Raw genomic sequence first — 5,000 nt, 5'->3', positions numbered from 1 at the left:
GCATACAGTAGGCAGTCAGTAACCGACGAAGGCAAATGGAGGACTGCCTTAACAAAATTCCTAATCTCCTGATCTAGTCTCCTGAGACTTGTGACTCCCACCTCAGCCACAGTCCACTGATAGAGGAATCTAGGCACCAGGTAACGTGACATTAAGATGATTTTCTGCCTGGGCTTCAATCGTAAACGAGAGAGTCTCCGCAGAAGGAGAGCGAGATAGTCGCTATCGTAATGAGTAAATCTCCCCTTTGAGATTGTAAACATGCACCCCAGATATCGAAATGCCTCGTCAACTTCGACCTTGCACACCTGCTCCTCCCCCACTCGTACTCTTGGATCTTTAGAGTACCATGCTTTAGCGGTCGGGATAATCTGTATCGACCGGCACTTCGATATCGAGAGTGACATGTCAAGCTCCGACAGATATCGATGAACCACCCCTAGCGCTGACTGCAGGTGTTCGGCAGTATCAAACGCCAGGAGTAGGTCATCGGCATAAGCCAGAACGCCAACCTCAAATTCGCCTATTCGGAACCCCCCAGGGCAACCCTCCAGTCTCCGCAGCAGTTCATCTAGGACCAGATTAAATAATAGTGGACTAAGCGGATCTCCTTGCTTAACTCCACGCTTGATCTCAAGTGAGACATTATGGCCCTCTATCTGGGTAAGATTACCACTATAAAGTTCCCTAACCAGTTCAAGAAAATTCTCGGGAACGCCACGACTGCTGAGAGCCCGGAGGATTGCCCCGTGTGGCACCGTATCAAATGCTTTGCGAATATCCAGGATGCACAAAGCTATTCCTTTCCGCTTACCCTGCCGAATCAACTCACTCGCAAGGAAGCAATTGGACGATGTACTGTGCCCTCTGACAAAGCCCTTCTGAGAGCGATGGAGTGCAACAGTATCCTGCAGACGGTCTGCTAGAATGCCCGTGAACAGACGCATCAAGAGCGAGCCGATTGTGATCGGTCGCCAGTTCTCTGCCTTGGAGAGCTCTCTTTCTTGCTTGGGAATTAAGACAGTTCTATGCAGCTTCCATGCTGATGGTATTTTGCCTGACTTAAGAATGACGTTGAACAATCGCCAGGCCAATCTCAAGCGCTCCTCCCCCTTGAGATCGTCTTTCTTAACACTGTCTAATCCCGCCGCCGTATCGTTTGCAATACGAGCAAACCTCACTTTGAGCTCAGTGAAACCAATAGGCTCACAGAGCCTATTCTCTCCATTCGACGCGACCGCAGAGAAATCAATGCCGCATTTACCAGCGACCGACCACAATCGCTCGTACAAATCTTGTATGCTTCTAGAAGTGGGTGTCTCATCAGTAAGATGACCAGACACCCTACCTTCGATTACCCGATCGACCAGGCGCTTGGGATCTGTGTTGAAGAGACGCACAGTATCCACATATTCCTGCACCTTTTTGTTTCTGCCACCGGCAGATGACTTCTTCTGAGGCTGTGGCTTCGAGATTTTAGTCCACTGCCTACACAGATGAACGATCCTGTTGCTCCATTCGTCCAACTGCTTCCCCGCGAGATCGTTGTCCCGCGAACACAAGAACACATCCATCTCCCCCTCCAGATCTCTCGCCTGGTCCCCAAGGGTATTGAGGTCCACAGCTCTGTTTTCTACCGTGGGAGCAATCATACGTTGCTTCACCAAAGTTTCATCGTCTGACTCAAGAGAATTCAATTCTTCTCTTGGAATTATAATTGTGCCGTTACAGCCCAGATAAGGATCACACTGGACTGACGCATCAACATTGCCTCCACTCTTGGACGCTAGGCAAGAGAGAGCCTCCCTCAGCTCTTTTATCTCTTCACAGGAGACCTCAAGCTGGTTGCGTACTCGCTGTAATTCCAACTCCCCGAGAGCCAGCTCCGCCTCCAGTCTCTCTACCTCCTCCCTGAGACTAGAGGCAGAGGAGTCTCCCGCGGAGCCAGACAGCAGTCTATCCTTCAGAGCATCGTCCTCAAGGGCAAGAAATTGCTGCCACTTGTTATTCTCGGAGACCAGTCTCTCCTTCTCCCTCTGCAGATCAGCGACCTGCTTCTCCACTTTAGAACAATGCTCTTGAAGCCTAAGGATTTCGGCTTCTTGCTCCTCCAGCATGACTTGTTTAGATTGAGACTCACTGCGAGCTCTTTTCAGTTCGTGAGAGAGTTGCTGAGGGTTGCCCTCTCCGCCCAGCGACCTAGCTTCGGCATTATTGTTGATATTGATGTAGTCATCCAACAGAGCACTCAAAGAGGCCTCTTTTAATGCGTCGGTATCAACCTTGGGGTCCAGGCGAGAGATCTCCTCACCTAGCCGGACACGACAGCCGCTGACCTCACCAGCCAAACGAGACGACACTTCTAATCTGCCAACATTCTGCTGGCCCCTTCCCCTCTGGCTTTCTACTCTGGCCTCAGGCGGGATGAGACCCTTCAAGAAAAGCTTTCTTTTCTTGAATCTTATTTCATCCAGAGATTTCCCCTTCAGAGCATTGGCAGCAATAAGGTTTACATTAGGATCTCCTTTGTGTTTGCGACAGATCTTGATGAGACTGTCCTCTTCCTCTACCGTCCAGAAGTTCGCCAAGCCCTCCTCCCCCGAACGCTTTTGATCCCAAGCCGCAGGATGTTTGTTCCTCATATGTTGGCCGAGACCAATCTTTGAGGCAAAGGCTTTAGTACACAGATCGCACTTGAAAGCTAATGCGTCTGTTGATTTACCTGGGCACTTAGGAACATGGCAAGTAATAGCGTTGAAGCGGGAGAAGGACTTGCCGCACTTCAGGCACTCATAATCCACATAGTGGTTCTTGAGATGCTTTCTGAAATTACTTTCAGAAGCAAAGCACAATCCTGGATGTTTAGGACACTCCAATGTCCCAAAAGGGAATCCCAATCTGAATTCTGGTACATCGTCACTTCCAGAGGGGCCGGGCCCAGCAGACTCAGCAGACCCCGCAGACCCAGCAGACACAGCAGACACAGCCGACACTGCAGACACAGCAGACCCAGCAGACACAGCAGACACTGCAGACACAGCAGACACAGCAGACACAGCGGATACAGCCGACACAGCAGACACCTCACCTTCAGCTTGGAAGACCTCCTCCTCGTCTTCCAGCTCCACATCCTCAACAGAGACACTGTCCAGATCGTCCGACACTTCACCTCCTCCGGTCAGGCTATCCTCATCCACACAGTCCATGTCTAAAGTTGATTCTAAGCGAGACTCCGACCATCCTCTTCTTGCCAGAGACTTCGCCGCTTCTTCTTCTTGTGACCGTCCTGCAGCTGGCACAGACTTGATACGGCTGCCAACTCGTCGCCCACTGGTAGCCATCACACGTTAAAAAACTGAGACACCACTGCACAGTCACACCACAGTTTGTAAACCGCCCAACCGGACTACGGACAGACAGACAGTTAAGACAAGCCCCCCACCCGGTTAAGACCCCTTTCCCTCCTAAAAACGGAGGTCAAGGCCGGGTGAGGCGCACCTGGCCTCGATGCACACCACCCACTGAATGAATCGCTTCTCGCACCGCAATGCGCCAATCAAAGAGAGACGACCGCACGCACCACCCACTCGGTGCGGCGGCTGGACAACTAGATGGACGTCGACTACGTAGAGCCCGTTAGCCGAGCCTCAGGACTTACCACGCACAGTAGGTTGAAGGAGCAGGAAAAAATTAGTGCGTTACCGTTCCGCCTGAGGCTTCGTTATCCAGCCCCCACCTCGAGGAGGTCGGGCCTCTGTCAGACGTTGGATAATGGCCTGGAACCCTTGCACGAAGAGACTAAGCTGACAGAGAGGGGGCCAAAGGCCGAGAAGCGATGTCTCTAGAGAGTCATAGTCATAGAACGGCGGGAGTAACTATGACTCTCTTAGATCAGAGTAACTATGATCTAAGAGAGTCATAGTTACTCCCGCCGTTTACCCGCGCTTGCTTGAATTTCTTCACGTTGACATTCAGAGCACTGGGCAGAAATCACATTGCGTCAACACCCGTTAGGGCCATCGCAATGCTTTGTTTTAATTAGACAGTCGGATTCCCCCGGTCCGTGCCAGTTCTGAGTTGATCGTTGAATGGCAGCCGACAAGACACCGAGCCGTAGCCCGGCGCTCCCAGCAAGGAAGATCCGTGGGAGGCCAAGGCACGGGACCGAACTCGGTTAAGGAACAAGGTGTAACCCTTGACCGTCACCTCGCCCAGGCCCGGCACGTCAGCGAACAACCCACTTCCCGACCAAGCCCGACTAGCCCCGATCCTCAGAGCCAATCCTTATCCCGAAGTTACGGATCGGATTTGCCGACTTCCCTTACCTACATTAATCTATCGACTAGAGGCTCTTCACCTTGGAGACCTGCTGCGGATATGGGTACGATCGGGCGCGACACCTCCACGTGTCCCTCTCTCGGATTTTCAAGGTCCATCGGGACTCTCTGGACACCGCTGCAACTGCGGTGCTCTTCGCGTTCTATTCCCTATCTCCATGCGAAATGCTTCCAGGGAACGTGAACGCTGAAACAGAAAAGAAAACTCTTCCCAGAGCTCCCGACGGCGTCTCCGAGTCCTGTTAGGTTACCCTGACGAACCTGTGAGGGTCCGTAGAATACGGTTCCGCTGCCCGGTTCTGGAATAGGAACCAGATTCCCTTTCGCCCAAAGGATGGGTATTGCATTGGGAAATCCGTGAAGGCTAAGCCAGATAGCACTTGAGCCGTACTAGTGCCGTATTTCTGGACGAGGGTCCCAATTAACCCCTTCACACAACAGTTCATGCCCGCAATCCCTTTGGAGTTATCCTAGGGCTTAGGATCGACTGACTCGTGTGCAACGGCTGTTCACACGAAACCCTTCTCCACATCAGTCCTCCAGGGCCTCGCTGGAGTATTTGCTACTACCACCAAGATCTACACCGACGGCGGCTCCAGGCAGGCTCACGCCCAGACCCTTCTGCGCACACCGCCGCGACCCTCCTACTCGTTACTGCTTCAT

General features: G+C 52.3%; 1 pseudogene; it reads right to left on the bottom strand.

The window, feature by feature from the left end:
* Nucleotides 1-5,000, bottom strand: part of LOC145676780 (large subunit ribosomal RNA) — a 9,163-nt pseudogene that overhangs the window by 2,490 nt on the left and 1,673 nt on the right.

This window comes from Thermobia domestica, unplaced genomic scaffold (genome assembly GCF_964235325.1).
Source record: "Thermobia domestica unplaced genomic scaffold, izTheDome1.hap1.1 HAP1_SCAFFOLD_367, whole genome shotgun sequence".
In the NCBI taxonomy this organism is placed as follows: domain Eukaryota; kingdom Metazoa; phylum Arthropoda; class Insecta; order Zygentoma; family Lepismatidae; genus Thermobia; species Thermobia domestica.
Note: the sequence above shows the minus strand (reverse complement) of the source record. Positions and strands in the feature narration are given on the sequence as shown.